Source organism: Vespa mandarinia, chromosome 11 (assembly GCF_050613455.1).
Source record: "Vespa mandarinia isolate Hongniang chromosome 11, ASM5061345v1, whole genome shotgun sequence".
NCBI lineage: Eukaryota > Metazoa > Arthropoda > Insecta > Hymenoptera > Vespidae > Vespa > Vespa mandarinia.
In genome coordinates, this window is record NC_140820.1 from 1,030,001 (window position 1) to 1,040,000 (window position 10,000).

Consider the following 10,000-nt stretch of genomic DNA (forward strand, 5'->3'; position numbering starts at 1 on the left):
CGTCCGTAAAGAAAATTTTTAATTGTTAAAAAATAAAAAAAAAAAAAAGAAAAAAAAAAACATCGCAGAGGTTAATTAATGAAAGCTTATTTCGTCATTTATCTTTGAAGATAATTATTTTGTATGTCGATTGTTTACCATAAAACTTTTTAAATCAACGAGATAAATCGACGAGAAGGATGCATACGGTATATATACTCGTAATTCATTCACGTATTCTCTCTCTCGCACGTAAACATATACACACACGTACACGTACGTATACATATACATTCACGAATAATATCAATAAAAGAGGGTATCAATTATCTAACAATAAAGTTTACGGGATTCTGAACGTGTCACGCGTGTTGCTATGCAGCTTTTTTTCTTCTTTGTTGTATATATATGTGTGTCTGTATTTGTGTATATATATATATATATATATATATATATATATACATACACATGTATGTATGAATGACTGTGCAACATAACAATCTTTCGTTCTTTTCGAGTATGCCCGCATGCATTTCGATCCAACAGCTTTTGTTTCATTGTTGTTTCATTCTCTTTTTCGTTTCCACGACATGCTTTGTTGTTTTCGTTAATGACAAATAGGAGGAAAAGAAAAAAAAAGAAAAAAAAAAAAAAATAAGAAAAAAAAAAAGGAAATAATTATTCAACAAGTGCGAATTTTCATCGCAAATTATTGTACTCATCGTGTATTTTATGCGTGTAGATAAGAGTGATCGTTTCAAATGATTCGCCAAAGATTTTTATTGAGACGATAAAGATATATACGCAATGCCTATTTTATTTATTTCGTTTTTTTTTTTTTTTTTTTTTTTTATTTCAAAACCATTACAAATCATTTCTATCAGTGGATATTCTTTATTTTTCTTTTTTCGAAATGTGTCCATTTAGAAAAAAAGAAAGAAAGAAAAAATGGAACTGATTCTCTTGAATATGTCGTTATCTCAATTTGCACGACTCGTTTAATTTTAATCGCACATTTTATAATATTATTCACGTTTTTTCTTTTTCTTTTTTTCTTCTTTTTTTTTTTTTTTTAAACTACGATAATAACGAATAATCGTGCACCCAATGCACGTATTTTATTTCGATATCGTAGCGAATAAATAAATACGTCCTTCGAACGATCATTGATTATTATGCACGTTGATGTATATTGTACGTAGTATTGTTATCCTTCGTCGTTCAATGCACATTAATTTCTTTTTTTTTTTTTTTTTTTGCACTGTAAGCACAGATTTTACTATGAAAAGCACCACAACATGTGTTTCACTTATGTTTTATACATTTATTTGATCGATCGACTTACTTACATTAGCACCATATTTAAGATCGTACGAATTTAATTCGTAAAACAAATAAAATGTAAATAATATTTAAATAGTGGTAAGCGCACGTTTGATTCTCGAGCGGTTACGATTTAAATGACATTTTAAAAAGTATCTTTTTATTTTAATTCCCCGCCCTTTCTTTCTTTTTTTTTTTTCTTTTCATTACTCATATCAATTCAGGAACAATGTCGACTCTACGTTATCATTGAAGAAACGGAAAGGAAGGGAAAGGAAAGAAACAAAAGAACAAAAAAAAAAAAAAAAGAAAAAATAAAAGAAGAGGAAGGAAAAGAAAAAGAAATAAAATAAATTCGATGTCATTATTCTCATTCATTCATTCATTCATTTATTCATTCATTCATTCAACCGATATCCAGTTTATGAATGAAACGATCGATTAAATCGAGCTGGAGGGATGGTTAATTAATTTTTCTTCATTTCTTTTCGTTTTCTTTTCATTTTTTTTTTTTTTTTATTTTCTTTTTCTTTTTCTTTTTATGCTTAAATTCTCTAGCGCCTCCGAAGAGGGTAGTCCCTGAAAAAGTTCATTCGAAACAGCTAATTGTAAGAAATAAGGCTCCCTGAGCTCTTCATTACCCACGTTGAATCCACGTACCGACAGTTTCATCCCCTCTGCTTTACCGACCAGCCTGTCGTCCGTGTAGGGAACGCCTCGTCTGTACTAACGGGTGAAGGTAAGTTCTCCTCCACTGACGTAAATCCTGGATGATTTACCATATATCGGATATATCCATCGATGAAAGAAGAAAACGGAATTCAATCATTTTCTGTATTATCCATTATGGAAAAAATAGTTATTCTTATTTATTAACCGTAGATCATTCGATATCATATAATTAAATCTGATTAATGATAGGATTTGTTCGTGATAACGGGATCCGTTCCCTTGTCCTTTATCGATGAGTAATTATAATTCGAGAAAGTATAACAGATAACGAGGGTATTCGATAACGCGAGTTAATTTCTTATCTTATGTTTCTGTCAACATAATTAATCACCGCTGGCCTTTATCTATTCATTTTAAATATGAGAGAAAGATAGGAAAAGATGGAGATAGATAGATAAATAAATAGATAGAGTGAGAGAGAGAAAGAGAGAGAGAGAGAGAGAGAGAAAGAAAGAAAGAAAAAGAGATAACAAAGGTATTCTCACTTAACTAACGACGTAGTAGACGAGAATAAAGTTTTTGAAACGTTAGGAAGATAATAAAAAAAAGAAAAGAAAAAAAAAAGAAAAGAAAAAAACGAAAAAAAAAGAAATGGGCGTTGTTCCGGCGTACGAATAATACGCGGTAATATGCAGTTATGGTTTAGCATTATGATTAATTACACTTTATGTGCTTCACGTGCCAAAGACTCCCGGAGTCCAGTCGCGAGGAGGGGCTATTTCGCGTTTGTTGTTCGCGTCGAGGAGAGTCTGGAGAAGAAAAAAAGCAAGTCTGCAAAAGGGCAAAGAGGGTAGGGGAGGTTGCTCTGAGGGGTTTGGTGGGTGGTTGTTGGGCTGTCTGGGGAAAAGGGTTGTTAGAAGGGTGTTCTCACGAAGTAGTGGATCGAACGGCGGGGTAGAGTTAGACGTTGAGGGCCCACACGCGAGCAAACTTCCGACTACGGCAAAGTATTTTTAATCAGTCGATAAGTTGTCCGGTGCCAGCACGACGTCTACACCCGCCCCTCCTCCTCGCCTACTCTTTCCGTCCACCCCTCTTGGATAATTATCCATAATTGGATTACCGTTTCTCTTTTCGTATGTTTTTCTTTCGACGTAGCAGAACTTCATTAAGCTTACTTTTCAAACGTCATCGCTGGTGACCAGCTAATGGAGTGTGTAACTTCATGCGAAAGGCTAGGCTTCGTACTATTGCAATTAATTTTATCGGATGAAACTAGACAAAAAGAGAGATAGATAGACAGGGATAAAGTGGGATAAAAAGAGAGAGAGAGAGAGAGAGAGAGAGAGAGAGAGGGAGAGAGAGAAGGGTGAAATATTGTGTCGAAATTGAGAAATTGAGTTCTATTGCAATTAATTTTATCGAATGAAACTAAACAAAAAGATAGATAGATAGATAGATAGAGATAGAGAGAGAAAGAGAGAGAGAGAGAGAGAGAGAGAGAGAGAGAGAGAGAGAGAGAGAAAGAGTGGTAGAGTAGTGGGAAAATATTTTGTCGAAATTGAGAAATTGAGTTATACTGCGTGATTAATTACATTAATCGATAGTTAATTATTATTATCAGGAACCATGGTACATTAAATTCTCCTCCCGTTCGTTCAGTTGATAAAATGTTGAGAATCACGATGTTATTATGCTTTATCAAAGGGTTCGTTGATGCGTATGTATACTCGCTTATATAGATATGTGTTACGTGTGGTCGCATAAATCGTTGAGTTCCTTAAGAAAAACTTTCACGTTTTAAGAGTTACGAAGGTGTTAGTAGAAAGATTTGAAATTTTATATTAGGTATTTATTTAAAAGAAAAAAAAAAAAAAAAAAAAAAAAAAAAAAAAAAAAAAAAAAAAAAAAAAGAAAACGCAAGAAAGCAAAGAAATTGTAAGCGCATATATTATATCACATTTCATATTTATTGTACGGTTGAAAGCTTTCATTGGAGTCCAATTGTCGACATATATATATATATATATATATATATCTGAGTAAGAAAATAAAACTTGTGTAAGATAGAAATCTCTGTTCTTTCGACAAATCCGGATAAGGAGAAAGGGGAGGAGAAGTCGACGACGACGACGACGACGACGAGAAAGGGTCCGATAATCGATCATACGACCCGGTGACTCCATTGACGTGCCGGATGAGAACAGAAAACTGAGACTTCCATCGACAATCGTTCTCGTACACGAAGCTTCCTCTCGTTTGCTCGCTTCATTTGACGACGTGCCCTCCGGTGATGTACCTCCTTGTCTCGTCATCGTCGTTGTCCTTTCCTTGTCTCTCTCTTTCTCTTTTTCTCACCACTCTCTCTCTTTCTCTCTCTCTCTTTCTTTCTGTCTATCTATCTATCTCTATCTCTCTTCGTTTCTTCCATCACCCTGACCCTTCGTGAATTCCTGAACGTACGTCGACCATCCCTGTCACCTAATTGAACCTAATCGAAGCTTCCGCACGATTCTCACTCTCACTCTCTCTCTCTCTCTCTCTCTCTCTCTCTTTTTCACCCTATTTCTTTCTCTTTCTCCTTCATGTTCTATGGTAGACGTTTTTCTTCTAATTTCCTGCGACCCATTGATTCGTTTCTCTCTTTATCCACGTCGTTAAGGATCTTCAACGAGACGTGAATGTCCTATCGAAATCTTCTCTTCCACGTCGATTCCTCCCGATCGTATATCTCTGAAACATAATATAATATTTCTTTGAGTTAGATTCAGATAGATTTTAATATTCTTTAAATCATCGATGTACGTTTCTATGCGAGAGATTATTTAATAACAATTTTATTACATCGGTGTTTTTTAAATAATCCAAGAGTCGTCTTAGAAGGGGAAGGATGGAGATAAAAGTAAAAGAAAGAAAAAAAGGAAAAGAAAGCGAAAAAGAAAAAGAAAAAGGAGGAGAAGATGAAGATGAAAAAGAAGCAAATGAAAGAGAGACACAACAAGGGTAGTAGCGCATACTTTGGCTAATTTCTTTAAAACACTTTGTAGCTTCTTAATTTCGTGGATGACCTTAAAAAAAAAAAAAAAAAAAGAAAGAATGAGAAGAAAAAAAAGTGAAATAAAAGAAAAAAAAAGAAAAAAAAAAGGAAAAGGGGAAGAAAAAAGAAAGTGCACTTCGTTCCTGGCAGTGACGACGAAAAACTAGCCGACTTTTCTTCTTGGCTCCTGAAATTTTCCCGGACGGTGAAGTTTCACGAAAAGAGAGTGAATGAGTGAGAGTGAGAGAGAGAGAGAGAGAGAGAGAGAGAGAGAGAGAGAGACAGACAGACAGACAGAGAGAGATAGGGAATGTTGGAAGAAGACTCGAGGAAAGGGGAGTGGTCGTATGCGAGAGACAGAGACAAAGATACAGAGACACGGGGTGAGAGAGAGAGAGAGAGAGAGAGACTAAAAGGAAAGCAGAGAACATACAGGGTGGGAAGTAACTGACCGCAAAAGCGACGTGGACTTCTTTTTTTTATTATTTCTCTTTTCTTTTTCTCAGAGACCTCATTCGTTCATTAGACTCGACTCGTGCAACGCGCTTGCTTCCCGAGCTGTTTTCTATCTTTTTCTTTCTCTCTCTCTCTCTCTCTCTCTCTCTCTCTCTCTCTCTCTCTTTCTGTCTTTCTCTCTCTCTCTCTCTCTCTCTCTTTCTGTCCTCAGTTTTCTCCGACCATGTTACAAGGCTTTCTCCATTTTTTTTTCTTCCTTTTCTTCTCTTTCTTCCTTTTTTCTCCCCTTCACTCCCTTCTTGTTTCCACGGAACATCTCTCTACTCCAGTAGTAGTAGTAGCCTCTTGTTCTTATTGTTAGTTTGTCTTTTTCCTTCCACTCTTGGTCAGCCGAGTACAAAATTAGACATTTGAAAGAGCATTCTTGTTTCTGTGTTCAAGTGCGTTTCTCTCTCTCTCTCTCTCTCTCTCTCTCTCTCTCTCTCACTCTGTTTGCGTCATAACCGCACATACATTCTCGCGATTCTTTCAACGAATAATATACTATATCCTCCTACAACTCTGGCAAATAATATCGGTATTCTTGTGCGTTCTCGCTTTCGTACATGCGTACGCGTGTCTATGTATGTGTATAAGAAAAAGAAAGAGAGAAAGAAAGAGATAGGCAGATATATATATATATATATATATATATAGAGAGAGAGAGAGAGAGAGAGAGAGAGAAGGAATAATAAGCGGAATGTATTATAGATGATTATTTCAACATTTCAATTATCGCATATAATTATTAATTACGTCAAGTTTTACATTCAGCGTTGTATCGAGGCGTTCATTTACGATAACTCGAATTAGATTGTAAGAATACCTTTTATTTTTTGTATCTTTTCTTTCCTTTTTTTCAGTTTGTTTGTTCGTTTTTTTCTGCATTTTTTTTCTTCTTTTTTTTTTTTTTGTTTAACAATCTAACATCAGTCCCATTATGGAATAGGCGTTAATAGAAGCTACGTTTTTAATGAAGTATCGCGTGTGAAGTGTCGAGAAACGAGCCTTAACGAAGTTTACGACTTTGCAATCTTTCTTTCTTTCTTTTCTTTTTTCAATCTTTGTATCGAGAAAGAGAAAGAAAGTGTGAGAGAGAGAGAGAGAGAGAGAGAGAGAGAGAGAGAAAGAGAAAGAGAGAGAGAATACAGCACCTGAAAGAAACGGAAATTAAAAGCTTGTCAGTGCGGAATATTAAGAGTATTACGAGGCCTTTTACGTGCCCTTTGCAAATAGAGAATAGCTTGAGAAAGAAATGAAAAGAAAAAAAAGAAAGAAAGAAAGAAAGAAAGAAAGAAAGAAAAAGCAAAAGAAAACTGCATTTACCGATCCGGTTAGTATCTTCTTGCAGTTGAAAAAAAATAATAAACGTATCGCTCGAAAAGCACGATTTTTTCCTTTATTCTTTGTTTTTTTTTTTTTTTTTTCTATTTTTTTCTATTTTTTTCTAACATCATTAAGTTAGTCGTAAGAATTCATTGTTAAAAATATTTATACTCGGGTTTTTTTAATTATGCGAACTTCAATGTCGGATCTATTATAAAGCTAAAAAACAAAATATATGGTTTTACCACGAAAGAAAAGGGGAAAGATATAATTTTTATACTCCACACACACACACACCCAGCCATATATATATATATTTATTCTTCAGGAAAATGTTGAGGGATACGAAACAATGAACACGTAGACTGAACAGTTACTATGGACTGTTAGAAACTCCCTCTACGTTTGCAAAGCAAACGTATTATCCATTACTTTTCCCCCCCTCTCTTTTCCCTCTTCTCCATCCTTTTCTCTTACTCGTCATCGTCCGTCTCTATTTCAACTCGCTTTTCCCTTTTCCTTATCCTTATCCTTTTTCTTTTTCTTTTTCTTTTCCTTTTTTTGTTCCTTTTTTTTTTCTTCTTTATTCGTCCTCCCAGTTCATCTTCCTCTTCTTCTATCGTATTCCACCCTCGTCGAGCTTTTTCACCCCATTTCTCTGCCGCTCGCCAGATCGCGCACTCTCTCTCTCTCTCTCTTTCTCTTTCTCTCTCTCTCTCTCTCTCTCTTTCCCTCTTCTCTCCCCCTCCCCCATCCTATACTTTCCTCCTCGCTTACCGCGGTAATTAATTAAAGGACGTCCGGGAGATAGGGCGAGTACTGTGCGGGGTTAGAAAAAATATTTGCCAAAGTTTGGCCGTTTTTCAAGGTCCGCGGCTGCAGACTTGCATGGCGTTAAAGTCGTCCTCGTTTAGATATTAATCGACGATTTTTCCTACAGTTCGAGCGTGTTTCTTCGTAGACGAGTTGTGAAAAAAAAAAAAAATTAAAATAAAAAAAAAAAGAGAGAGAGAAAGTAGGGAAGAGTAGGTATACAAAAAAAAAAGGTACCTACATATATATAAAACAAAAAAGTGGCAATAAAAAAGAAGCAGGAAAAAAAAAGGAATAAAAATAAATAAAAGAACCTAGAAGAATTTTCGGGCAATCAAGAGACGATATTTTCTCCAACGAAGTACGCAAAAATAGCGCTGTATTACCGTTAACGAACTTGTGAAATAAAATACATCGTGAAAATTAAAATCCTTACTATGAATCCAACCGTGGGGAGGGATAGATAGATAGAAGGGAGAAGAGGAGGTGGAGGATGCTTTCACGTCGATTATTTTTTTCACGTATTAAATTCGGAATGTTACGGGAAAAGTAATCTCTTTCCTCTCGTAAGATTAAACACGAACCATTATTTGATCATCCAAAAACTGGGCCGCGGGCCATTGTTACGGAATTTCTGCGCTCGCAATTTCAACTCTCGCCGCTGTAAATTTTCCAACGGCGAAGCCCTATTCCGCTGTTCCGCGTATCGTCCTCTTTCTCCCTCTTCCTATTTTCTCTCTCTTTCTCTCTCTCCCTCACACACACACACACATTCTCTCTTTTTCTCTTTGCCTGACCCCGCCGATGTTCTCTACGAGTCGTCGAGTATTTTCATATATGTACGATTCGTTGTTAGATATCTCGAGCAACCGGTCATTTCCTCGTCGATTTTAACCATTTACATTTTCTTGACAATAGATTTTCCTCTAACGAAATATAATAATAACTTTACTGGTTCTTTAAGCTATCCGATTTTGTGTCAAAATACAGACACGACTGGTTTCGTTTTATTTCCTTTCGTTCAGTTACGTTTCGAGCTCGAGGGAAGGAAAATTTCGACGTATACTTATATGTTTAATCGGATATATAAGAGTCATGTAATAATTTTGATATTTTATAGAGAGAAATAAAAGGCAAAGAGTATGTGTGTGTGTGTGTGTGTGAGTGTGTGTGTATAGTATATATATATTTCTTCCATAAAAACGCATAAAAAAATTAAACAGGAAATTAATGAGGAAAAAGTATGAACGAACGAAACGATGAATAATTTGTTAGTAAGCTAATTATCGTCCGTCGAATATCAAACGAACCGCGAGATTCATTGATAATCCGTTAGATAGATTACAGGAAAGGGTTTGGAGTTTATGTAGTATGTACCTATTTGGAAAATAGGTACCCATCTACCTACGTACTAGCTACAGGACCCACTTAATCGTAACCGACGAAACACGTTGACATATGTATGTACGAGAACTACTAACTAGTCGTGTTTCTCTCGAAATGTATTGATCTATTCGTACATTACGCCATTTGTGCGCGTAATTCTCGGCAAACTTCCTCTCGAGTAGATCCATAGATCGGATCTGATTCTACGGAAATTAATTGCCTAATTTCCTTCTAATTTCATGGAATTTTCTTATCTCGATAAAATTTATCTTCTCACGATCGATTTTTCATATTTCTTTGCAATAAAAAAGCAGAAAAGAAATAATCTATTCTAATTCGAACGAGCGAAACGAATTAGGAGAAATTTTCTTCTTTGTTCCTTTCCATTTTATTTATTTTTTTCTTTTTTCTATTTTCTTCTTTTGTAAAACGACCGAACGAAGCGCTTTTAAAATAAATCTACTTTTACATCGGATGTGCTTAGAATATATATATATATATATATATATATATATATATATATATAGGAAAAAAAAGAAAAAAACAAATAAGAAAAAAAAAGAAGAAAAAAGAAAAGAGCAAAAAATAAAGAATAAAAGGGACGGAGTCATAGATCGTAAGGCGGATTCGCGAGGTTAACTTGGAGAATGCGTTTTCTCTAACCTTCGTAGGGGATGCTTCAGGAAGCAGAAAGGATCTCTAGTCAGCCGGTAAGTGCGGGCATCCATCTTACCACCGACCGCACCCACCCTTACCAGGCATTACGAAAACTATATTCGGCAGCCTTCTCTTCTTCCTTCGGGTTCCATGTACCATGTACCATAGGAACGTACGTACGTTAATCTAGAAAGCGAAGGAATTTTTCCGACGTTATTTCTTGGAAGAAACTCCCTCGAACTCTCACCTTCGTTTCCCTCATTCCGTTCAGCCCTTCTCTTCCATCTTTGCTTTCACAAGAAATATACATGA

At 35.5% G+C, this 10,000-nt stretch overlaps 1 protein-coding gene across 8 annotated transcripts in view; it reads left to right on the forward strand.

The window, feature by feature from the left end:
* Positions 1-10,000, forward strand: part of Lar (tyrosine-protein phosphatase Lar) — a 494,163-nt gene that overhangs the window by 143,948 nt on the left and 340,215 nt on the right. The window lies entirely within an intron of this gene.